General features: G+C 43.2%; 1 protein-coding gene across 2 annotated transcripts in view; it reads right to left on the bottom strand.

Moving 5' to 3' along the window:
• The window catches only part of LOC140465621 (zinc finger protein Aiolos-like), a 230,776-nt gene that overhangs the window by 26,016 nt on the left and 177,026 nt on the right, over window positions 1–27,734 (bottom strand). The window lies entirely within an intron of this gene.

The following is a 27,734-nucleotide window of genomic DNA, read 5'->3' as shown; positions in this document are numbered from 1 at the left end:
CTGATGAACTACACCCAGCTTGAATGTTTATTCTAGATGGTGCAATTCCTCCATACTCCCACTGAAGTTTCCTGGTTTGTGTTCTCTCCAATTGAAGGCACGACATGTGACATTGAAGAACTGATCCAAGACTTCTTTGAATTCTGAATATCCTCTCAACCACACCAACCTTCTGACTAGATAAGAAGATAAAATCTAACCATCTCCCAATGACATTTAATGACATCATTGTCACTAAATACTCCCTATTTAACATCCTGACCAGAAACTGACCTGAACCAATATAAACACAGTGCTACAAGAACAGGTTGATTGCTAGGAATTCTGCATCAAAAGGCCTCCTATCTCCCTAATGCCTGTTCATCATCTACAAGGCACAAGTCAGGAGCGTGGTACACTCCTTATGCCTGGATGAGTACAGCTCCAGCAACACTCAAGACACACAGCATCCAAAACACAGCACCTCACTTGACTGGCAGCTCATCCATCACTTTAAACGTTAATGCCCTTCACTATCAGGGCACTATCAGGGCACAGCAGTTTGCAACATCTACAAGATGCACACATTAACCCACTAAGGCTCCTCCACCAGCACTTTCCAAATCCATGATCTCAACCAGCTAGAAAGACAGGGGCAGTAGATGCACGGAAGCATTACTGCCAACAAGTTCCCTGTCAGGCCACACACCACCCTGAGCAGCAAAATGGGATTATGTTGCTGTTGCTGAATCAAAATTCCAGAACTCCCACAGTGAGTGTGTGTACCTGCTGGATCCCTGGGCTGTTTTGCAGTAGCTTTAAGACTGTATCTTGCCACCTCCTTCTCAGAGACAATTCAGAATGGGCAATAATGCTGGCCTTACCAGCAATACCCATATCGCCTGAATGAATAAATTAAAGAAACTATCACAGCAAGCTACAGAACATGACAGAATCAACAAACACTTTCAAAAATGCTCTCATACAAATTTTTTAAAATTTGAATATATTTAATTGCTGGACTATTGCTGCAAGTTTTGAAATGAGAAATTAAAGAATGTAACCTAATGTCACATATCAGAAGTTGTGACCTATATAAAGGGATGTGATGTGATCATATCTGAATGCATTGCCCTATTTAATAAAATGGAAATTTTACATAAAGGGAAATAAAATGATCACATTTTTAACCTTTAGACTAATGGCAGGTACAGGGAAATGACAGGCTTCCTAGACTAACTAGTCATTTTCTAAAGAAATTACAGCTACACGACCTGATGGTGAATTTATTGAGTACGGCGTTGATGAGATCTTCCCTTCCAAAGAACATTAGATTCCTGGGATTGTTACTTCATATTCAACTCAGTGTCTAATCTATCCACAATGTTAATTAAGTTTTGTGAGGAAATACAAATGCAGTCGCCTCATAAAAAAGCTGAGCATTTAAACTGAAGTCCCATCAAAGTGAATACAAAAGTATTTTCTGATAAATTTGATTCCTCAAGAATCGCCAAAGGACTTGGGACCAAAATGTGAGCAGTGTGAAAACGTTCCCCAATGCTTCAATAATAATTAAACTGGATTATTTTAAGTCTTCAGTTGCTGGGAGCTTGCACTTTGGCTGCTCTTGCCTCATATCCATAGGTGGAAACAGGAATTTGCAAAATGCTTCCTACTGTGTCCTGTTTTGTCTCCAAATGAGGAGAAATGGCTGAGTTTTGTCACTTGGTGTAATGTATATGAATTTGTAGAAGAACTATCCAAACATTTTCCCAGTAGCATGCTAACAAAGTACAGATGGATGTGCAATGTTACGACATCAGCTAATGATAATAGCCTATTTTTTGAATATCCTTGGAACAGAGAAACAGCTATCCCGAAAATTCAAATAAAATTATCAAAAGTGGGAAACCCAAAATGAGGATGTGAATGTCAGTACTTTTGAGAGTAACTTGAGATAGTGTTAGCAAGCTGAGCCTTTCCCCTTCAAGAATTTGTTTAACTCCATGAGTGAAGTACTGCAACAAATTAAATCTATTATCTTCTTGAAGCTCAGAAACTTGCCAGAGTTACACAGCCATAATGCAGAATCTCTATCTGCGTCTGATCAGGTCTGCCTTCATTCCTTTCCAATGCAGTCATAAACCCTCAACATATCGATTCATCAAGCAGTTCAGTTGATGCACGGTCAACAAATAGAGCCAGGAACCAGTCAGTGATAGAGATGGCTTGTTGCTGGCTCTGTGACCAAGCAATAAAATGATGTGGACACTGGGCTAGGGAAGACAAGATCAAAGGATATAGTCATGGCCGGTAAAACTGATTTACTTCTCTGTTCCCAGAGAAATAATTAACTTCTAAAGTCCGGTCAAATCCAACAAGTCGAACATTTCACTGGCACCTGGGCACAACTGAAAGGGAGAACTGTGGAAAATGATTTTCAGTTTCAGCTTCGCCTTCTAAAATCACTATAGTATCCAGAATAATCCCACAGGATTCCCTTAACTGACATAGGACTCCTCTCTCAGTAATCAGCTGAATATAGCACATTCTAGTCAGATTTCCACAGGGCCAATACATCAGCAATCCCAAGGGCACAGCATCACCAGTCACATGGCTCAGTGATTCCAGACATGCTATTTCTGCCCTTTTTTTATTGAGACTTCACCTGGTTGCCCAAGTGAACCCCAGCAAATACAGATGCTGAAATGTTTTGCAAACATGCCAGAAATTTGCTATTGAAACTGTCCTTTTATTTTTCTGTGGAAAATAAAGTGGAATCTTCAGCTGCAATCTGTAGTGTCAACCAAGAAAAATGACTGCAGCCAACATTTGGTGCTGAGATAAAGATTGACAGTGGTAATGGTATGCAGAGCTCTTAATGGATGCAGAAAACAAGATAATGGCTAGCTATGTGCATTGGCTGACTGACGTTGCCAATCAATGTCAGTTGTAATAGTATTAAAACTACTGGTCAACATCAATATAGACTGCTGTCAAAAATATACATCCATCATTTGGTTTCTGCTGATTCATCAGGTCTGCTCCAGCATTTTGTTAGGAAAATGCAGATTGATAACATAATTAAATGCATACAAATCGAAAGATGGAACAGAGCACAGATCATTTAGAATGTCGCAAGGTTTGTGAAGGTTTGTAGCTCAGGTTGAGGTTTAGGGTGTAGGTTTGCTCGCTGAGTTGTAGGTTTGATATCCAGACGTTTCATTACCTGGCTAGACAACATCATCACTTGGAGGTCGCCACTGATGATGTTACCTAGCCAGGTAATGAAACGTCTGGATATCAGCGAGCAAACCTACACCCTAAATTTAGAATGTTCTAAAGAAAGGTCGCTGGACTTAAACTGTTAACTCTGTTTTCTCTCCACAGATGCTGCCAGATCTCCTTGTTTTATTATACTTGAAGATATATACACAACAATCTTTGAAGGTGGCAGGACAAATTGAGAGAGTAACCAGAAAAGAATGCAGAATCCTAGGCTTTATTAATAGGAGCATAGAGTACAAAAGCAAAGAAAGCGATGTTAAAATTGTATCCAGCAATGGTCCAGCTTCAACTGTAGTATTGTGTCTAGTTCTGGGCACCACATTTTAGGAAACTAGTGCAGATATTAGAGAGAATGTGGAAAGGATTCATGAGAAAGATACCTGGGGTGAGGAATTTCAGTTACGTCAACAAGTTGGAGAAAACGGGTTTGATTTCCTCGAAGAAAAGAAAGTTAGGAGGAGATTTGATTGAGGCATCCAAAATCATGAGGGGTCTGGATTGAGAATGGGAAATTGTTCCTCCTGAAGGCAGGTTTGTGACAAGAGAGCATGGATTTAAGTTAACAGAAGAAACAATAGCAACATGAGGAGCAACCTTTTCACACATTGAATGTTTAGATCTGACATGCACTGCCTGAGATTATGGTGGAGGAAGGATTAATCTAGACAATAGAGAAGGATTAGGATTTTATCTGGAAGGGAAAATTGTTCAGTGCTCCAGGGAAAAGACAGGAGAGTGTAAGAGGTAAATTGTTCCTCGGTAAAAGTAGAAAAGATATAACAGAATCATAGAGATCGACAGCAGATAAAAGGGGCCTTCGACCCATTGCTTTTGAGCCAGTCAAAAATAACCAGTTAACTATTCTAACCATATTTCCAGTACTTGGCCCATAGCTGTTTATGCCTAGGCATCACAAGTACACATCTAAATACTCAGTTGTGATGAGGGGTTCATGCCTCTATCACCCCTACAGGCAGGGATTTCCAGAATCCCATCACCCTCTGGGTGAAAAGATTTTTTCTCACACTCACACTAAATCTTCTGACCCTTATCGTAAAGCTGTGCCACCTAGTCTTTGACTCCCTCCATAAAGGGAACAGTCATTTCCTGACTACCCTATTTATGCCCCTCATAATTGTACAGATTTCAATCATATCCCCTCTCAGTCTCCTCTGCTCCAAGGAAAACAGTTGCAGTCAGTCCACTCTCTCTTCATAACTTAAAACTTTTCAGCCCAGGCAGCATCCTGATAAATCTCATCTGCATCTTTTCAAGTGCTATCACATCCCTCCTATAATGTGGATTCCGGAATGGGACAAATGGCCATAACAGCTATGTGAAAACTAAGAAGATTATTTAATTTCATGGATTTTTATGTAACAAGAAAGGGTTTGACCTCTTAAGTTTATCTGATGTCATATGCCCTCGAAAAAAAAATAGTTTATTAACGCATTGGTACATTCTGAGGCAATGTTAAGAACAAATTGTTCCTGCCGCAAACTTCATTACTTGTTGTCCAGATTTGTCAAATGTAGAGTAGTGAAAAACACCAGATTCAACCACCTAGGCCAAGCACAAGTAAAGGAAAATGCTCATTTCCTGTTAGATATGTAATGTGGTTGCCTTGTGATAGAGGTATGTGCACAGAGGTAGATTATTTTGCAATCACAACTGTCTATCTGATTAACAATGATTATTATCAGAAGCAGCTGGGATCCTCTGATAATTATTGCATAAAAAGAAACATGCTTAATTTCAGGATATGTTTGGTACAGACAGCTTCAACAGGAAATAATGCCTTCTGTGCTTTGGAATTCACATTTAGAGATACTTTCCATGAAAATCTCTCATTCCATGTGAATATTTTAATTTGTGAATTTGATCTGTTTGAAATTAATGTTACAACTGGCAGTGGATAATGAGTGATGGCCTGCCTAGGATACTGGACCTACTTTTCCTTTAATTGTGAGAGTAGCACAGACTCATTTTAACTGATTTCTGGGACTTAATGGAAAGGAAGCTTCCTATGAAACTCTCCAGCTTTCTTCCTGGAAAACTCCATTTTTCACTTGATATTTGCCCAAAGGGAAAGATTTCAAATCAGGTGCTTTCACGTTCTTTTAAAATAGTTAGATGTGACCTTTATACTACAGGAATGATGAGTTCTGCTTTATTAAAACATTCTCTACAATAACTTCTGTTAACAAATTGGCATACTTTGGTGCCTCTCGAAATAGGTATCCAGCATTGTTACAAGAGTGAGGAGTTTAACATCACACATTGTACTGCGAGGGGCAATGAGAAGATACAAAGAAGTCCAGCACTTGTGATGAATAATAACCTAACTATAATAAAGTGATTTTAGAAACAGCAATAATTTCAATGATTTCAGCGCTAATTTAACATCTGTCTTTCCAATTCTTCTTCTGAAATAAAGTGCACAATTTACCAATTTGATTCAAAGTAAGAAATCAACTGCCTTTTACATGGATTTCCTAATTTCTTGCAATTAGAATGCCAAACATTTGGTCTTCTAATGAGAGGCCAATACAAATGCTGTTGCTAAGTCAGGTTCCCTCACACCTATTCAATTGGTCCATGGGTAAACCGACTGATCTAGTGTCACTGAGCAGCTTCACCTGATTGAAAGAAAGGGAGAATGTGGTCTGGCTTCGATGTCCCACATGCAGTAATACCCTATGTACCTGTTAGCTCCATTCATGTTGCAAGCTGCAAGCAGCTGCATTAAATCTGATTTTTAAAACTGTAGCCATTCCTTTACACAGTTCCCTTATTTCAATTTCTGTTTTGGTCCACAGTCAAAATATACTATAGAATCCCTACACTGTGTAAGCAGGCCATTCGGTCCATTGAGTCCACACCAACCCTCCAAAAAGCACCTCACCCAGACTCACCCTATCCCTGCATTTCCTAAGGCTAAACCACCTGACCTGCACATTCCTGGATAGTATAGGCAATTTACCATGGCCAATCTACCTAACCTGCACTGCATATCTTTGGACTGTGGGAGGAAACTGGAACAGCTGGAGGAATTCCATGCAGACACAGGAAGAATGTGCAAATTCCACAGACAGTCGTCTGAGGCTGGAATTGAACTTGGGTCCCTGGCACTGTGAGACAGCAATGCTAACCACTGAGTTACCATGCCAACTATACCAGAAAATAAAAAGATGCAGTCTTTACAACAGAGCAAAAGAGAACAGGGATGTTTGACACAGAGTCAGCATATTTTTGTGAAATGGAAAACTTCCTCGAGCTCTTTTAGGGTTTAAACAAAGCAGAGTTGATGAAAAGGCAAAGGTTGATATAGTATATTTGGATTTCCAGAAAGCATTCAAAAAATTGTCTCATAAAAGTTTATTACACAAGATAGGAACTCACTACATTAGGAATAATATATTAGCATGGATTGAGGATTGGTTGACACAGAGAAGACAGATTTGGGATTGATGGCTCTTTATCAGGTTGAAAAGGCATAATTAGTGGAGCACCACAGGATCAATCTTAAGGTCTCAAATATATTAATAACTTGGAGGAGGGGTCTGTGTGTAATATATCCAAATTTAGGGAAGTTAAAATAATTGATGGGAGGGAATACTGTGATGAGGACACAAGGAATCTGCAGGGAGATAAAGAGAAAGGGAAAATATTTAGCAGATAGAGTATATTGTAGGCAAGTGTAAGGTCACGCACTTTGGCAGAAAGAATTATATTATTTAAATGGGAACAGATTCCGATAAAATAATCTTGATGTTCTTGTGTGAAACACAAAACATTGGCATCCAGGTACCACAATTTATTAAGAAGAAAAATGGAATTTTAGCCTGTATGGATGGAGTTTAAAAATGGGAGGTTCCGTTACAACTGAACAGGGTGTTGGTGAGCACCTGGAGTACTATGTACAATTTTTGTCCCTATAGTTAAAAAAGCATATTGGCACTGGGGGCAATTCAAGGAAGATTCACTTGTCTGGTTCTTCAGATGAAGGTGTTAACAATACAATCAAATATAGCACAGGAAGAGACCCTTCAGCCCACCAAGCCTAACCAATTCCTAATCCTTATTCAAACCCGTTACTTATTGACCATGTGCAGTATCTATCCTACTGCTCGCCTTCCGTTTATATGTCTATCAAGATACATCTTAAACATTGCTAACTTGCCAGGTTCCACCACCTCCAATGGCATTGCGTTTCAGGTACCCCTCCCCTCTGTGAAAAATCGTCCTTGCATTTCTCCCGTAAACTTTCCCCATATCACTTTGAAACTGTCCCCTCTTGGAGTTGATCTCTCCATCCTGGGAAAAAGCCCCTGACTATCCACCCTATCAGTGTCTCTCATAATTTTGTAGACCTCTATCAGGTCGCCCCCTCAGCCTCCATCTTTCCCATGAAAACATTCCGAATTTATCCAACCTTTCCTCATAACTAAAACCCTCCAGGCCAGGCAACATCCTTGCAAACCTTCTCTGCACTCTCTCAAAAGCATCCACATCCTTCTGGTAATGTGATAACATTCTGAAAGTGGGCAAACCAAAAGTTTTGTACAGCTGAAACAAAACTTGCCAACTTTTATATTCAATGCCCTGGCCAATGAAGACAAGCATGCTGTATGCCTTCTTTACCACCTTATCCATCTGTGTTGGCACTTTTGGGGATGTGTGGACCTGTATGGCCAGATCCTTCTGTATGTCAGTGCTCCTCAGGGTTCTACTATTTATTGTAGAGTTTGCACCTGAATTTGATCTTCCAAATGCATTTGTCCTGATTAAACACTCTCTTTTCTACCCAAATTTGTAATCTGGATTCTGGGTAATCCAAGATGGAGAACAGGAAACAAAATGTGGCTATGAGAGCTGCTTGTTTTTTGAGGTATTTTAAGCGTTGGAGCTGATTTCCACGAATTCCTGGAGCAGTAATTACTATTTTATAAGACGTTGCATTGTTTTGGAACCTTGGGGAAAAAAGATCAAAACGATGGCAGTTTAAAAAGGAGGAAGAGACACAAAGGCAGAGACCACATGGTCAGTGAGAGAGAGAGAGAGAGAGAGAGAGAGAGACAGAGACAGAGACAGAGAGAGAGGGAGGGGGAAGGAACAGCAGTGTGACACACAGTGAATCTTCACAGCTATTACCTTTGTTGTTTGAGTTCATGTATTTCTGGACATTGGAGTTGGTCTAAGAAAAATTAACCTGCAGCAAAAATCACAGCTGACCTTGGAGGAACCTGTGTGGGAGAGCTCACAGCATGGGAGCAGATAAGTGTGTGGTTTTTAAGTGTAACCTTACTTTTTTTTGTGAATCTACAATAGTGAGTAAAATGGTGCTTTTTTGTTATTTGTTTAATTGAGATCTGTCTCTTGATTAAAACTTAAAAATATAAAACACAGGTACTAAGTTTGCCTGGAGCAGTGTTTTTAGAGCAGTAAAACTGTGCTATTTTCTGCCTCTGTAGATTGTTCAGGTAGAGTGATGTGGTTTTCCTGTTGGGTGTGGGAGATTAGGGAGAGTTTCTATGTTACTGATGATTGTGTCTGTAGGAAGTGTGTTTGGTTGCGAATCCCATCAGATCACTTGGATTGGTTGGAGTGACAGTTAGAGGAAATGAGGAATTTACAGGAGCTGGGGAGTGTAATGGATTGCAGTTAGAGAGAGAAAAACCTCAGATACAATCAGGTAGATGAGTTACCTTCAAGAAAGGTAGGAGAGGGAGGCAGGTAGTGCAGGGGTCTCCTGTGGCTATGCCCATTTCAAAGAAGTATGCTATTTTGGAAAATGTAGGGAGTGATGGACTCTCAGGAGCATGTAGCAGTAACAGCCAAGTTTCTGGTACCTAGACTGGGTCTAATGTAATGAGGGGTACATCAGGTTCCAAGTGATCAATTAAGATAGGGGAGTCTCTAGTCAGAGGCACAGACAGTTGTTCCTGCGGTCAACAGTGACAAATCAGAATGGTGTGTTGCCTCACTGGTGCCAAGGTCAAGAATATCTCGGACAGTGTGAAGAATAGGAGGGTTGAGCAGATGAATGTGTGACTAAGGAGCTAGTGCATGGGAGAAGGATTCACATTTTTGGATCATTAGAGTCTCTTCTGGGGTAGAAGTGACCTGTATAAGAAGGATGGATTGAACCTGAATTGGAAGGGATCAAATATACTGGCAGGGAGATTTGCTCAAGCTGCTCAGGAGGATTTAAACTAGTAAGGTTTGGGGTGGGGAGGTGGGGCGGGGCAATGGAGATAGTGAGGAAACAGATCAGTCTGTGACCAAAAGAGAAAATGCTGGAAAATCTCAGCAGGTCTGGCAGCATCTGTAAGGAGAGAAAAGAGCTGACGTTTCGAGTCTAACTGATCCTTTGTCAAAGCTGATTTGCTTTTATTTAGATCAGTCTGTGACCGCTACAGTTGGGAAAAGGAGCAAGTCAGACAGTCAGGGCAGGCAGGAACAAAGTAGAGAATAAGGTAGGACTAATAAATTAAACTGCATTTATTTCAATGCAAGAGGCCTAAGAGGGAAGGCAGATGAACTCAGGGCATGGTTAGGAACATGAAACTGGGATATCATAGCAGTTACAGAAACATGGCTCAGGGATGGACAGGACTGGCAGCTTAATGTTCCAGGATACAAATGCTACAGGAAGGATAGAAAGGGAGGCAACAGAGGAGGGGGAGTGACATTTTTGCTAAGGGATAGCATTATGGCTATACTTTGGGAGGATATTCCTGGGAATACATCCAGGGAAGTTATTGGGTAAAACTGAGAAATAAGAAAGGGATGATCACCTTATTGGGATTGTATTACAGACCCACCAGTAGTTAGCAGGTAATTGAGAAACAAGTTTGTAAGGAGATCTCAGTTATCTGTAAGAATAATACAGTAGTAATGGTAGGGGATGTTAACTTTGCAAACATAGACTGGGACTGCCCTAGCGTTAAGGGTTTAGATGGAGAGGAATTTATTAAGTGTGTACAAGAAAACTTTCTGATTCAGTATGTGGATGTACCTACTACAGAAGATGCAAGATTTGACTGACTTTTGGAAATAAGGCAGGGCAAGTGACTGAGGTGTCAGTGGGGGAACACTTTGGGGTCAGTGGCTGTAATTCTATTAGTTTTAAAATAGTGATGGAAAAGGATAGACCGGATCTAAAAGTTGAAGTTCTAAATTGGAGGAAGGCCAATTTTGACGGTAATAGGCAAGAACTTTCAAAAGTTGATCGGGGATGGATGGAAAATGGGAAGCCTTCAAAAATGAAATGATGAGAGTCCAGAGACAGTATATTCCTGTTAGGGTGAAAGGCAAGGCGTAGAGAATGCTGGGTGACTAGAGAAGTTGAGGTTTTGGTTAAGAAAAAGAAGGAAGCATATGTCAGGTATAGACAGCAGAGATTGAGTGAATCCTTACAAGAATATCAAGGCAGTAGGAGTATACTTAAGAGAGAAATCAGGAGGACAAGAAGGGGACATGAGATAGCTTTGGCAAATAGGGTTAAGGAGAATTCAAAGGGATTTTATATATACATTAAGGACAAAAAGATAACTAGGGAGAGCATAGGACCCCTCACATATCAGCAAGGCAGCTAATGGGGAGTTACTAAACAAGTATTTTGTATCAATGTTTACTGTGGAGAAGGACATGGAAGATATAAAATGTGGGAAATAGATGGCAACATCTTGAAAAATGTCCACATTACACAGGAGAAGGTGCTGCATGTCTTAAAACACAAAGGTGGATAAATCCCCAGAACCTAATCAGGTGTACCCAAGAACACTGTGGGGAGCTAGGGAAGTGATTGCTGGGCCCCTTGTTGAGATATTTGCATCATCAATAGTCACAGGTGAGGTGCCAGAAGACTGGAGGGTGGCTAACATGGTGCCACTATGTAAGAAAGGTGGTAAGGAAAAGCCAGGGAAATACAGACAGGTGAGCTGACATCGGTGGTGGGCAACTTGTTGAGGGGAATCATGAGGGACAGGATTTACATGTATTTGGACAGGTATAGATTGATTAGGGAGAGTCAACATGGCTTTGTGTGTGGGCAATCATGTCTCTCACTAACTTGATTGAGTTTTTTGAAGAGGTAACAAAGAGGATTGATGAGAGCAGAGTGATGGACGTGATCTATATGGACTTCAGTAAGGCATTCGACAAGGTTCCACATGGTAGACTGATGAACAAAGTTACAGATGGAATACAGGGAGAATTAGCCATTTGAATATAGAACTGGCGCAAAGATAAAAGACACAGGGTGGTGGTGGAGAGTTGCTTTTCAGACTGGAGGCCTGTGACCAATGGTGCTGGGTCTGCTGCTTTTTGTCATTAATATAAATGAATTGAATGTGAGCATAAGAGGTATAGTTAGTAAGTTTGCAGATGACACCAAAATTGGATGTGTAGTGGAAAGAGAAGAAGGTTACTTCAGAGTACAATGGGATCTTGATCAGATGAGCCAATGGGCCAAGGTGTGGCAGGTGGAGTTTAATTTAGATAAATGTGAGGTGCTGCATTTTGGAAAGGCATACACTGAATGGTAAGGTCCTAGGGAGTGTTGCTGAACAAAGAGACCTTGGAGTGCGGTACATAGTTCCTTGAAAGTGGAGTTGCAGGTGGATAGATAGTGAAGAATGAATTTGATATGCTTTCCTTTATTGGTCAGAGCATTGGGTATAGGAGTAGGGAGGTCATGTTGTGGCTGTACAGGATACTTTTGGAATATTGTGTGCAACTCTGGTCTCTCTCCAGTAGGAAGGATGTTATGAAACTTATAGGCTGGGGCTGTTTTCCCTGGATGGGTATATGAGTAGGAAGGGTTTAGAGGGATATGGGCCAAGTGCTGACAAATGGGACTAGATTAATTTAGGATATTTGGTCAGAATGGACGAGTTGGACTGAAGAGTCTGTTTCCATATTGTACACCTCTATGACTCTATCACTCTATACAGATCCCATTGTAACCTTTGACGATACTCCTCACTATCTGCAACTCCATAATTTTGGTGTTATAACAAATCAAGAATGGCTAAATGGGCCTTTATTTATTAGAGTTTAGAACAATGGAGCGATCTTATTGAAACGTACAAGATTCTGAAGAGGTTTGACAAGGCAGATGTTGAGATGCTGTTTGAATTGCTAGAAGAATTTTGAAAAAGGAGACATAGTCACAGAATAAGGGGACACTCATTTAAAATGAGAAGGAATTTCTTCTCTCAGAGGATAGTGACTGTCCAGAATTATTTCATATTCCAGAGTCTCTCCTTCAACATATATAGGAGCTGAAACATTTTACTGACCACAAATAAGTAAGCAATAACTGTTTCAGACACAACCATCATGTCCCGTCTTAACGGAAGGTCAGATACAGTAGAGGTAGTGTTACTGTGGTGTACATTTGGGAGAAAGTTGGCCTGGCAGTTCACAACATTGAATTCAGAACCCATGAAGTTTCATGCCTTCAATTCAAATATGGGCAAGGAGACCTTCTGCTGATTACATTTTATGTCATGCCCCAATCTCAGTTGATGAATCAGTAATCCTCCAAGTTAAACACCACTGAGAGGAAGTACTGAGGGTGGCACAGGGTGCACTTGGGGTGGATGATTTTCATGTGCATCACCAAGAGTGGCTCGGCAGCATCACTCCTGACTGAGCTGGTTTAGTCCTGAAGGACATTGCTGCTAAACTCAGTCTATGACAAGTTGTGAGGGAACCAACTGGAGAGAAAAACCTACATGATCTTGTCCTCGGCTAATCTACCTGTCACAATGTATCTGACCATTAATGTTTAAGTAGCAGTGATCACTGCACAGTCCTTGAAGAGAAGAGACCCATCTTCACATTAAGAATGCCTTCCATGGTGTCACGTGGCACTACCATCATGCTAAATTGGATAGACCTCAGGCAAATCTAACAATGAATACTGGGATACATCACTGTAGGCCATCATCAGCAGCAGAATCGTATTAATTCATAATGTGGAGCCCAGCATATCCCTCGCCTTACCACTGTTATCAAAATAGAATGTCAACCCTTGTTCAATGAACAGTGCAAAAGATTATGTGGGAGGAACACCGAACATACCTAAAAATGTGGAATCAATTTGATGAAGCTACAGCGTAGGTGTAATTATTTGCCAATTGTTGAAAACAGCAAATTGTCCTGATACACAGGACTAAGCAACCCCACAGGCAATGGAACAGATCTAAATTCTGCAGTCCTACCACATCCAGTTGTGAATATTAGTGGAGAAATAAATAACTAATACAAGGAGATTCACAAACATCCCATTACTTAATGATGGGGAGGCCAACACAGTCGTGCAAAGACTTAGGCTGAAGCATCCACAAGTGGGGAGGAAGTGCACAGTGATAATTTCACTGGATGAGTAATCCCAGAATCACAGGCCCCTTCTGGGTTTGAATCTCACCACCACAGATGGTGAAATTTGAATTCAGTAAAAATCTGGAATTGAAAAATGCTAGCCCAATGGTAACCATGTAACCACTGTTGATTGTTGTAAAAATGCATCTGGTTCATTAATGTCCTTCAGAGAAGGATTTCAGCCATCCCTACCCAGTCTGGCCTGCATGTGACTCTAGAGCCTGACAATATGGCTGATTCGTAACTCCCCCTGGGCAACTGAGGATGTGCAATAAATGCAACACCCACTCCCCTGAACAAATTTTTAAAATTCCTTTTCAGAAGTGGTGAGTGGATGATCCATTTTGGTCTTCTCCTGAGCTCCCCTGCATCCCAGGTACCAGCCTTCTGCCAGTTCAATTCACTCCATGTGTTATCAAGAAATGGCTGAGGGCACTAAATACTTCAAAAGATATCAGCTTTGACAATATTATGGCAATAATACTGAAAATTTGTGCTCCTGAACCAGTACACATTTAGCCAAAGTTAAAAATCACACAACACCAGGTTATAGTCCAACAGATTTGTCAGACCTGTTGGACTGTAACCTGGTGTTGTGTGATTTTTAACTTTGTACACCCCAGTCCAACACCGGCATCTCCAAATCATGACCTTTAGCCAAGCTGTTCTAACCGAGTTAGAAGTCACACAACACCAGGTTATAGTCCAATGGGTTTATTTGAAATCACAAGCTTTCAGAGCGCTGCGCCTTTGTTAGGTGATCACAGACATACATGACCTGGAGTTTGCAGATTACTGCATTATTGTTGTCTGTTCTGCACCAGATTGGCAAGCCATTCTCAATCTCTTCAATTCCGTATACAGGAAACTCAGTTTGTTTTTGAATATTCCAAAATTTATAAATAATCTTGCATCTGGTCAGTAAATTATTTTAGCTCCTATATATGTTGAAGAGGAGTCTATGGAATATGTTGAACACATCCCAGACCTTAACTATCACCTCTCTCAAAAAACCAGCATTGATAAGCAGATTCAATACCAGGTGAAACATGAAATGCCTATTTGCTTGTTGTTACAATAGCAGGGTCACTAACATTATCTTGCTTCTTCTCAAGCTTTTTACAAGCCTCACTTGCTTATGTCTTAATATCTGATTTGTTCTTCTTCCTCATCTAACACTCAGTTTCTCCAGAGCAATGCTAAACACACAAAATAAGAACAGGAGTAGGCCATTCAGCCCCTCAACTCTGAAATCTTAGTGGATTTCTCAAAAGCCTCAAATCCTCTTTCTTGCCAGCTCTTCATAGCCTTCAACATGTCGATATTTTTGAAGTCTATCTACCTCCTCTTTAAATACTTGCAGTGATTGAGCCTCAAAAACTTTCTCAGCTATACTGTTCCAGTGTTTACGGCCAAGCTCTAGTTGCCCCTTGAGAAGGTGGGGGTGAGCTGCCTTGTTGAACTGCTGCAGTCCATGTGCTGTCGGTAGACCCACCCACAATGCCCTTAGGGAGGGGATTCCTGAATTTTGACTCAATGACACTGGTGGAAAGGCAATATATTTCCAAGTTAGGACGGTAGGAGATTGGGGAAAAACATGCAGGTGGTGGTGGTGTTCCCATGTATCTACTGCCCCTGAGCTTCTGGATGGAAGTAGTCGTGGGTTTGGAAGTTGGTGTCTACGGAGCCTTGGTGCATCTTGAAGATAGCAGCAGTATGTACTGGTAGTGGAAGGAGTGGATGTTTGTGGACGTAGTGCCAATCAAGTAGGCTGTTTTGTTTGGATGGTTTCAAGCTCCTTGAGTGTTGCTGGAGATGCACCCATCCAGGCAAGTGGAGAGTATTCCAACACACACTCACCTGTGTCTTGTAGACAGTGGACAGGCTTTGGGAGACAGGAGTTGAGCTATTTGCTGCAGGATTCCAATCCTCTGGCCTGATCTTGTAGCCACTATATTTATGTGACTAGTCCAGTTTAGTTTCTGACCAATGCTAACCCCTAAGGTGTTGATAAGAGGGGGCAGGGATGATAACACAATGGAATATTAATTGGATTGTTGGTTGCCGGTGACGGTCATTGCCTGGCATTTGTGTGATGCAATGTTGGTTGCCACTTTTCAGCCGGTACTGTTGCATTTGAACATGAACTGCTTCAGGATCTGAGGAGTCGTGTATGGTGCTGAAAATTGTGTATTCATCAACAAACATCCCCATTTTTGACCTTAAGATGGAGGGAAGGTCATTGATGAAGTAACTGAAGATGGTTGGGCTGAGGACACTACCCTGAGGAACTCCTGCAGAGATCACCTGGAGCTGAGATGACTGACTTCCAACAGCCATAACCATCTTCCTATGTGCCAGGTAGGACTCGCAACTGTTCGCCCCTTGATACCCATTGATTCCAGTTTGCTAGGGTACCTTGATATCACATTCAGTAAAATGCATTCTCAACCTAAAGGCCAGTCACTCTCGCCTCCCCTCTGGAATTCTGCTCTTTTGATCATGTTTGAACCGAGGCTGTAATGAGGTCAGGTGTTGAGTGGCTTTTGCGGAACCCAAACTGGGCATCACTGAGCAGTTATTGCTGAGCAGGTGCTGCTTGATAGCACTGTTGATGACACCCTCTTTCACTTAACTGATAATTGAGAGTAGACTAATTGATCAGTAATTGGCCAGGTTGGATTTATTCTGCTTCTGTATCAAGGACAAACCTGGGCAATTTTCCACACTGTCAGGTAGATTGCCTGTAAGCTATAATTCTCATGAGTTTGACTATGTCAGGCTATTTCTTGATTAGCTTGTGGAACAGCTCCTCCCAGTTTTGGCTCGTGCCTCCAAGTCTTAGGAAGGGTCTTTGCAAAGTTGACAGTGGTGGGTCTAGATTGTCATTTTGAGGGGCAAGTGATCTAGATGGTTTAATTCATACTTGACTACTTTGTGGCAATTTGGCACAACTGACAGGTTTGGTAAAATCAAAAGAACTGTTGGTGCTAGAAATCAGAAACAAAAAGCAGAAATTGCTGGAAAAACTCAGCAGGTCTAGCAGCATCTGTGGAAAGAAATGAGAGTCAACGTTTCGAGTTCAGTGACCTTCTTCAGAATTGTTTCCTTGCCTGAAGAACACCAGTGAACCTGACACGATCTCAGTAATTCTGTTCTATTATGTCACATAATTAAACATTGCTTCAGTTTTCCGGCACTTCTATTTTCCTTGGTAGGTACAAGATAACCCTGTAATCTGACAGACAATTATATTTCCAAGTTTAGATTTTATCTTCTCTCACTTTCTGATGCATTCTTTATTATGTCTCATGCTCATAAAAGAAATAACTTATTTATTTAGTGCATTTCACAGCCAATTTAATGCTTTGAATTGCAGTAACATATGATTCATTAAATGTGTTGGCCAGTACACAGACAAAGTTGCATAGATGACAAGGTTTTTTATCTTAGTCATGTTAGGATGTTAGTAAAAGTGCTCTTGTCAAAACAGTGGAATTTTTTACATCCAGCTGAGAGTGCAGACAAAGGGTAGAATATTATTGGGGTGTGCGTGAGACAGGCTATGGCAAGATGTATGGCAGAATTGGGTAATTAGTCCAGTGAGGCCTATCTTAACATCAGGAGAAACCCACTGCACCACCGTGGCAAAGTGAGATTCTCACTTAGCAGTGATGAGCTGTCATTACACCCTTATTGCATGTGAAAAAAACCCTGTTAACAGCACAACTTGCCTTATTAATATTCAGCCTTTCACCTTGCCAAACTGCCAAACAAGCTAGATGTCAAGAAAACGCAACACGTAACAGAGAATGCATCTGGTGAATTCAGCTTACTGCTTACTTCGAAAGACTTCCTTGTTGAAAACCAGATACCAACATTTCAGGGCACGCTCAATAGACATTGGCTACATGCAGGAGACAGTGAGGTCTGCAGATGCTGGATATCAGTGTTGAGCATGTGTTGCTGGAAAAACAAGTCAGGCAGCATCCGAGGAGCAGGAGAGTCGACGTTTCGGGCTGGAGCCCTTTATCAGGAATCCGGCCTGAAATATCAATTTTCCTGCTCCTCAGATGCTGCCTGACCTGCTCCTCAGATGCTGCCTGACCTGCTGTGCTTTTCCAGCAACATACTCTCAACACTGGCTACATGCACCCTAAGTCATGGAACACTGGCATTTGACATGTGCCAGCCTCTAAGAACCCACAGCACATCTCCAATGCATTGCACTTCAATGTGGCACCTCTGACTGTACCAACAACTAGCGTGGACACTGTGCACTTGGGACACACACTCAGTTCTTGGACTGGAACAGGCAGCAACTCTGAGTGGTTTGCTTGTTGTTATAGCAATCATTCATTTTAACTGGAGCTGGACGCTCACATCATCCCTGCCTTGCATTGTTGTACCTTTTCGCAATTTGACTCTTCATTCAGAGATGCCAGGCTCACAATATTGCTGTTTTGCCATGCTGTTTAATGCAGAGCCAAAGCCTGGCATGAAGCCAGTAGGTTGGCATGGTTGCCAGCAGATCTCTGTCAAGACAAGGAGGCCAGCCTTTGATCGGGGTAACAAAAACAGAAATTGTTGGAAAAGCTCAACAGGTCTAGCATCATCCGTGAGAGAAAGCTTTGTTTTTTCAGCAATTTCTGATTTTGTTTCTGATTTCCAGCATCTGCAGTTTTTTTTGGTTTTTCTTTCAAACGTCTTGACATAGAGAGTCTCTGATACCAGTTCAGGTCCCTCTTGGGTGGTCAGTCAGGATCCTTTCCTGATAAGGGGTGAATAGTCAAATGATAGGCAGAACACCACTGATCTTGATTCCTATTCTGGGCAGTTTTCCACATGAAATGAGAGAGACAAAACCAGAAACTGCTGGGAAACCTCAGTAGGTCTGGCAGCATCTGTGGAGAGAAAGCAGAGTTAATGTTTCGAGTCCAGTGGAGAAGGGTCTCAGGACCTTAATGTTGACTCTGCTTCCTCTCCACAGATGCTGCCAGACCTGCTGAGGTTCTCCAACAATACTGATTTCCAACTTCTGCGATTGTTTGTTTTTTGGAATGGGAGTGAGGCAGGTATTACAGAAGATGAAAGTGGGTGGCACATCTGCTACTGTTGGTACTCACGGGAGGTGTTCTGACTAAGTGAGTAGGCAGCACAGAGGGTAATGCAGGATTAGTGGCTTTGAGAGGTTGGGGTGAGGGTGAGGGTGAGTGGGCAAAATATAGCAGGCAATAGTGAGAGTGGTTGAGCATGAACTTTGGTGGGTAGTAGAACAGTAGGAGAAAGTGTTTGTGTGAGATAGCAGAGAAAGAATGGCAGCACTTCTGCTGGCAGACAGAAGAGGGACATTGACATTCTTCCTATAATGCTGGACAATCCCCCAGGTAACTGAAACTGCTTTAGCCCAGATGGCAACCTCAGACCAGGCTGACATGGTCTGGCATTGTATTATGCATGGCTGGTCCAGGGGGAAGAGGAAGTTCTGACTCTGCACCACCTCATCCAGCAGGATCATCAGGTCCCTGCCAACAAAGCAGGGCAGCAACTTCCCCTGCCTCTATGTCTGGGGCAAATGTCAGCCACTACGGACAGCAGCTCCGTACTGAGAGTGATTGAAAATGAGCATTTCAAAATGGCACAGACTCAAGGGATGTTGATGAATTCTGGGATATCTGCTGAGTGTTGAGTTGTTATGGGAATGTCATGTGGTAAGATAGTGTAGAAATCAAACATGACAAATGCCATAAGGGCAGAGTACATAATCAATGAAGCAGAATTTTGGTTTGTATGGTGAGAAAACTTGCCAGGCCTCATGGCCAGAAATGCCCCAAAAACAAAATTCAACTCAGGCTGAACAAAAAGAAGTATGATTCAACCCCATGTCTTGGGCAACTGGCCAAAGTTCAATGGTGCAATACCTTAACAGGGAAGACCATGGAGGAACAATGGTGGATATTTCTGTGTATAATGCAGAAGTTGCAGGATCAGTTCATTCCTAAAAGGAAGAAAGATCCCAGGAGGAGACATGGGAGGCCGTGGCTGACGAGGGAAGTAAAGAAACATATAAAGTTAAAAGAGAAAAAGTATAACTTAGCGAAGATAAGTGGGAAAACTGAGGACTGGGAAGCTTTTAAAGAACAACAGAGGATTAGTAAGAAGGAAATACGCAGAGAAAAAATGAGGTACGAAGGTAAACTGGCCAAGAATATAAAGGAGGATAGTAAAAGCTTTTTTAGGTATGTCCAAGGCAAAAAAATGGTTAGGACAAAAATTGGGCCCTTGAAGACAGAAACAGGGGAATATATTACTGGGAACAAAGAAATGGCAGAGGAATTAAATGGGTACTTCAGATCTGTGTTCACTGGGGAAGACACAAGCAATCTCCCTGAGGTAACAGTGGCTGAAGGACCTGAACTTAAGGGAATTTATATTTGCCAGGATTTGGTGTTGGAGAGACTGTTCGGTCTGAAGGTTGATAAGTCTCCGGGACCTGATGGCCTGCATCCCAGGGTACTGAAGGAGGTGGCTCGGGAAATCGTAGATGCGCTGGTGATTATTTTCCAGAGTTCAATAGAATCGGGGTCGGTTCCTGAGGATTGGAGGGCAGCTAATGTTGTGCCACTTTTTAAGAAGGGTGGGCGGGAGAAAGCAGGAAATTATAGACCAGTTAGTCTGACCTCAGTGGTGGGAAAGATGCTGGAGTCTATTATAAAGGATGAAATTACGGCACATCTGGATAAGAGTAACAGGATAGGACAGAGTCAGCATGGATTTATGAAGGGGAAATCATGCTTGACTAATCTTCTTGAATTTTTTGAGGATGTAACTCGGAAGATGGACGAGGGAGATCCAGTGGATGTAGTGTATCTGGACTTTCAGAAAGCTTTTGATAAAGTCCCACACAAGAGGTTAGTGAGTAAAATTAGGGCGCACGGTATTGGGGGCAAAGTACTAGATTGGATAGAGAATTGGTTGGCTAATAGGAAACAAAGGGTAGTGATTAACGGCTCCATTTCGGAATGGCAGGCAGTGACCAGTGGGGTACCGCTGGGACCGCAGCTGTTTACAATATATGTAAATGATATAGAAGATGGTATCAGCAATAACATTAGCAAATTTGCTGATGATACAAAGCTGGGTGGTAGGGTGAAATGTGATGAGGATGTTAGGAGATTACAGGGTGACCTGGACAAGTTAGGTGAGTGGGCAGATGCATGGCAGATGCAGTTTAATGTGGATAAATGTGTGGTCATCCACTTTGGTGGCAAGAACAGGAAGGCAGATTACTACCTCAATGGTATCAAATTAGGTAAAGGGGCTGTTCAGAGAGATCTGGGTGTTCTTGTCTACCAGTCAATGAAGGCAAGCATGCAGGTACAGCAGGTCGTGAAGAAGGCTAATAGCATGCTGGCCTTCATAACAAGAGGAATTGAGTATAGAAGCAAAGAGGTGCTTCTGCAGCTGTACAGGGCCCTGGTGAGACCACACCTGGAGTACTGTGTACAGTTCTGGTCTCCAAATTTGAGGAAAGACATTCTGGCTATTGAGGGAGTGCAGCGTAGGTTCACGAGGTCAATTCCTGGAATGGCAGGATTGCCTTACACGGAAAGACTGAAGCGACTGGGCTTGTATACCCTTGAGTTTAGAAGACTGAGAGGGGATCTGATTGAAACGTATAGGATTATGAAAGGATTGGACACTCTGGCAGGAGGAAACATATTTCCGCTGATGGGGGAGTGCCGAACCAGAGGACACAACTTAAAAATACAGGGTAGACCATTTAGGACAGAGATGAGGAGAAACTACTTCACCCAGAGAGTGGTGGCTGTGTGGAATGCTCTGCCCCAGAGGGCAGTGGAGGCCCAGTCTCTGGATTCATTTAAGAAAGAATTGGATAGAGCTCTTAAAGATAGTGGAGTCAAGGGTTATGGAGTTAAGGCTGGAACAGGATACTGATTGGGAATGATCAGCCATGATCATATTGAATGGCGGTGCAGGCTCGAAGGGCTGAATGGCCTACTCCTGCATCTATTGTCTATTGTCTATTGTCTATTGGTTTAGTGCTTACATTCTGAAGCTTCAAATCAGGCTCAAACCCATGGACGGTCTGACTCAGTGCTAGCACTGAGCCAAAACTGACAGCACATGATAATGGTCCCTATTCTTTGAATTTTCTCCTTTGTACATCTTCAGTTTCCCAATCTCCCATTGTATACCGTGTTTTTACACAAGTTTTAAATAAAGAAATTTTACACAAATCTATTAACCTCTACACAACAAAAATGTTGAACCAACTAAGTAAAAAGAACACAATTAGTATAAAGAGCAAAAACCAATCACAGATAACCAAGCTTTTGTTAAACAGACAATGAATTAGAATATCATAGGATAATTTTCTGAGTCACTGCTGCTGGTTGAGTGCGTCACCCACTAGAAGGGTTTTACGGAAACTTGGTTACTGCCCACAATTTTTGGCAAACCATGGGCAGTAATTCTGCCTCCAAATATACATGAGTAAAGAGTTCCCACTAATTACACACTCACAAAACATCACCTTTATAAGTAATCATAACATCACAGTTGCTCTGTCAGGAGTTCCAAACAAACTGAGACAAGATCATACTGATCTTTGAAACAGAATTAATCAATAAATTTGAGACACACATAAAAACATTAGATTAGATTACTTACAGTGTGGAAACAGGCCCTTCGGCCCAACAAGTCCACACCGCCCCGCCGAAGCGTAACCCACCCATACCCCTACATCTATATCTACCCCTTACCTAACACTACGGGCAATTTAGCATGGCCAATTCACCTGACCTGCACATCTTTGGAGTGTGGGAGGAAACCGGAGCACCCGGAGGAAACCCACGCAGACACGGGGAGAACGTGCAAACTCCACACAGTCAGTCACCTGAGGCAGGAATTGAACCCGGGTCTCTGGCGCTGTGAGGCAACAGTGCTAACCACTGTGCCACCGTGCCGCCCATAAACATATGGCAACAAATTCTGGAACAAGTCTGAAAGGCAAGCAAAGTAAATAAAAAGCATTACATTGTAAAGCTTGAAAAAGGATTTGAATGCACAAGTAGTGAACTCTTAATTCAGTTGCATAGGAGATTGGTAGACTGCACATGGAGCACTGTGTGCAGCTCTGGTCTCTTTATTTGATTAGATTAGATTCCCTACAGTGTGGAAACAGGCCCTTCGGCCCAACAAGTCCACACCAACCCTCCGAAGAGCAACCCACCCAGACCCATTTGCCTAGATTCACCCCTGACTAATGCACCGAACACTACGGGGAATTTAGCATGGCCAATTAACCTCACCTGCACATCTTTGGACTGTGGGAATAAACCGGAGGAAACCCATGCAGACACGGGAAGAATGTGCAAACTCCACACAGACAATTGCCTGAGGCAAGAAATGAACCCAGGTCCCTGGCACTGTGAGGCAGCAGTGCTAACCACTGAGCCACCGTGCAAGATATTATTGCCACAGAGGGAGTGCAACAAAGGTTCACCAGACTTGTTCCCAGGATGAAAAGTGTGGTGCTGGAAAAGCACAGCCAGTCAGGCAGCATCCAAGAAGCAAGAGAGTTGACATTTCAAGCATAATCTCTTCATTAGGAATGTGTTATGCTCAAAATGTTAACTCTCCTCCTCCTCAGAGGCTGCCTGACTGGCTGTGTTTTTCCAGCACCACACTCTCGACTCTGATCTCCAGCATCTGCAGTTCTCACTTTCTCGATGTTTCCAGGATGGCAGGGCTGTCCAAAGAAGAGAGTCATAGAGTCATACAGCACAGAAACAAGCCCTTCAGTACATGCTGACCATGTTTCCAAATTGAACTTTAGTCCCACTTGCCTGCATTTGGTCCATATCCTTCTAAACCTTTCCTATTCATGCATTTATCAAAATTTCTTTTAAATATTGTAACTGTACCTGCACCCACCACTTTGGCAGTTCATTTCACACAAAATCCATTCACTGTGTAAAAAGTTAGCCCCTCATGTAGTTTTAAAAAGCTTTCCCCTCTCATCCTAAAACCAGCCCCTTATCTTTGAACTCCCCTATCCTTGGGGGAAAAAAACCTTTGCTATTGACATTATCTATGCTCCTCATGATTTTATAAACCTTTATAAGGTCACTTCTCAACATCCTATGTTCCAGCGAAAAAATGTCCCAGTCTATCGTTATAACTCAAATCCTCCATTCCCGGCAACATCCTGGTAAATCTTTCTGAACTCGCCACTCACCTGCATTCTGCTGACACGCCCTCCACAGACCCCACTGTCACTATTCCCACCCCCCAGAACCCCGAGGAGAACACTACCCCTACTCGTGCCTCCACCCCCATTCCCCCCACCATCACACCCACTCCAGGTACTGGCTCCGACCCCACTCCCAGCTCCACACCCACACCAGATCCCTGCCGAGTTTTCACCATCCCTCCAGACCTCCCACTCACTGAGGACGAATGATCAGTCCTCAGCAAAGGACTTACCTTCATCCCCCTCCATCCACGTATCAATGAATTTACTACACGCTGTGACATCGAACAATTCTTCTGTCGCCTCCGCCTCCAAGCTTACTTTCACAATCAGGACTCCCGCCCACCTTCCGAGGACCCCTCCAACACACTGCATCCACCTGGACACCCCGTGCTGGCCTATTACCTGCCCTCGACCTCTTCATTTCCAACTGCCGCCGGGACATTAACCACCTCAACCTGTCGACCCCCCTCCCCCACTCCAACCTCTCACCCTCACAACACGGTGCCCTCCAATCCCTCTGCTCTAATTCCAACCTCATCATTAAGTCAGCGGATAAAGGGGGCGCAGTGGTAGTCTGGCACTCGACACCGCTGAAGCCAAACGTCAACTTGAGGACACCTCTTCCTACTGCCCCCTCGACCATGACCCCACCCCCCATCACCAAACCATCATCTCCCAGATCATACAGAACCTCATCACCTCAGGAGATCTCCCACCCACAGCTTCCAACCTCATAGTCCGGGAACCCTGCACTGCCCAGTTCTACCTACTTCCCAAGATCCACAAGCCTGACCACCCTGGCCGACCCATTGTCTCAGCATGCACCTGCCCCACTGAACTCATCTCTACCTACCTCGAAACTGTCCTATCCCCCCTAGTCCAGAAACTCCCCACATACGTTCGAGACACCACCCACGCCCTCCACCTCCTCCAAGACTTCCGTTTCCCCAGCCCCCAACGCCTCATCTTCACCATGGATATCCAATCCCTCTACACCTCCATCCGTCATGACCAGGGCCTCCAAACCCTCTGTTTTTTCCTCTCCAGACGTCCCCAACAGTACCCTTCGACCGACACTCTCATTCGTTTGGCTGAACTGGTCCTCACCCTTAACAATTTCTCCTTTGAATCCTCCCACTTCCTCCAGACCAAAGGGGTAACCATGGGCACATGTATGGGCCCCAGCTATGCCTGTCTCTTTGTTGGCTACGTAGAACAGTTGATCTTCCGTAATTACACCGGCACCAGTCTCCACCTCTTCCTCCGCTACATTGATGACTGCTTTGGCGCCACCTCGTGCTCCCGCGAGGAGGTTGAGCAATTCATCAACTTCACCAACACATTCCACCCTGACCTTAAATTTACCTGGACCATCTCTGACACCTCCCTCCCCTTCCTGGACCTCTCCATCTCCATTAGTGATGACCGACTTGACACTAACATTTTTTACAAACCCACTGACTCCCATAGCTACCTGGATTACACCTCTTCCCACCCTATCTCTTGCAAAAATGCCATCCCGTATTCCCAATTTCTCTGTCTCCGCCGTATCTGCTCCCAGGAGGACCAGTTCCACCACAGAACACACCAGATGGCCTCCTTCTTTAGAGACCGCAATTTCCCTTCCCACGTGGTTAAAGATGTCCTCCAACGCATCTCGTCCACATCCCGCACCTCTGCCCTCAGACCCCACCCCTCCAACCGTAACAAGGACAGAACGCCCCTGGTGCTCACCTTCCACCCTACAAACCTTCGCATCAACCAAATCATCCGCCGACATTTCCGCCACCTCCAAAAAGACCCCACCACCAGGGATATATTTCCCTCCCCACCCCTTTCCGCCTTCCGCAAAGACCGTTCCCTCCGTGACTACCTGGTCAGGTCCACACCCCCCCTACGACCCACCCTCCCATTCTGGCACTTTCCCCTGCCACCGCAGGAACTGTAAAACCTGTGCCCACACCTCCTCCCTCACCTCTATCCAAGGCCCTAAAGGAGCCTTCCACATCCATCAAAGTATTACCTGCACATCCACTAATATCATTTATTGTATCCGTTGCTCCCGATGGGGTCTCCTCTACATTGGGGAGACTGGGCGCCTCCTAGCAGAGCGCTTAAGGGAACATCTCTGAGACACCCGCACCAATCAACCAAACCGCCCCGTGGCCCAACATTTCAACTCCCCCTGCCACTCTGCCGAGGACATGGAGGTCCTGGGTCTCCTTCACCGCCGCTCCCTCACCACCAGACGCCTGGAGGAAGAATGCCTCATCTTCCGCCTCGGAACACTTCTACCCCAGGGCATCAATGTGGACTTCAACAGCTTTCTCATTTCCCCTTCCCCCACCTCATCCTAGTTTCAAACTTCTAGCTCAGCACTGTCCCCTTGACTTGTCCGGACTTGTTCGACCTGCCTATTTCCTTTTCCACCTGTCCACTCCACCTTCCCCTCTCTGACCTATCACCTTCATCTCCTCCCCCACTCACCCATTGTATTCTATGCTAATCTCTCCCCATCCCCACCCCCACCCCCACCCTCCTCCAACTTATCTCTCCACGCTTCAGGCTCACTGCCTTTATTCCTGATGAAGGGCTTTTGCCCGAAATGTCGATTTTGCTGCTCGTTGGATGCTGCCTGAACTGCTGTGCTCTTCCAGCACCACTAATCCAGAATCTGGTTTCCAGCATCTGCAGTTATTGCTTTTACCTCCAATTTAATAATATCCATCCTACAGCAGGACAACCAGAATTGCACACAGTACTCCAGAACAGGCCTCACTAACATTCTCTACAACCTCAACGTGACATCCCAACTCCTATATTCAAAGGTCTGAACAATGAAGGCAAACGTGCTAAACCCCTTCTTAACCACCCTGTCTAAGACACAAATTTCAAAGATCTATGTAACTGAACTCCTCAGTCTCTCTATTCTACAAAATTGTCCAAGAACATTAATTGTATAAGTCCTGCCCTTGTTTGTTTTACCAAAATGAAATAGCTTGCATTTATCCAAATTAACCTCCATCTGATTGGACAGACTAGGCATGTGTTCTCTCGAGCTTTAAAGAATGAGAGATGATGTCATTGAAATTTACAAAATACTTAAAGGAGTAGACAGGGTAGATATTATCCCTGCATGGGCAAGTCTCTAACTAGGGGAACACAATTTAAAAATAAGGGAGATTCCACTTATACTATGATGAGGAGAAATCTTTTGACTTGCAGGGTTGGGAATCTTTGGGATTCTCTCCCAGAGAGAGAAAGCGAAATTTAAAATGGCTGTGAGCTATAAGCAAAAACGATGAATTTTGTTGATAATCATATGAATGCAAGTAATTTGCATTAAAATAACACCTTTAAGATGGAGCAGAACCTTCTGCTGGTGGCTGCAGCAAAGACATTTGGAACATGTAACTACCTTCCCTGCTGCTTCTCAGGAGGAAGATTCTGCCCTTGATAAAAAGCCCCAAGGCATATCTGATGAGTTTTATCAAAGAAAATGTGACAATAAGTGACATAAAATGAGTTTTGACAATGAGTTAACTTTTAAGGAGCGGTTAAAAGGAGAGGAGAATGATAATGAGGAAGAGAGACATGATGGTAATTCCACAGCCACCAACAATGAGATGATTAAAATCAGGGCTGCTAAAAATTGATGGAAGATACCAAAACAGAGCAGGGGGAGGCCATGGAGGAATTTCAAAGCTAAGGTGAACATTTTGAGTCTATATTTTAGTTATTATTTGATCCTTTGTACCCTATGTTTTGCACTTCAGAAGAGGTTCGCATC

Source organism: Chiloscyllium punctatum, chromosome 42, assembly GCF_047496795.1.
Source record: "Chiloscyllium punctatum isolate Juve2018m chromosome 42, sChiPun1.3, whole genome shotgun sequence".
Classification (NCBI taxonomy): domain Eukaryota; kingdom Metazoa; phylum Chordata; class Chondrichthyes; order Orectolobiformes; family Hemiscylliidae; genus Chiloscyllium; species Chiloscyllium punctatum.
Note: the sequence above shows the minus strand (reverse complement) of the source record. Positions and strands in the feature narration are given on the sequence as shown.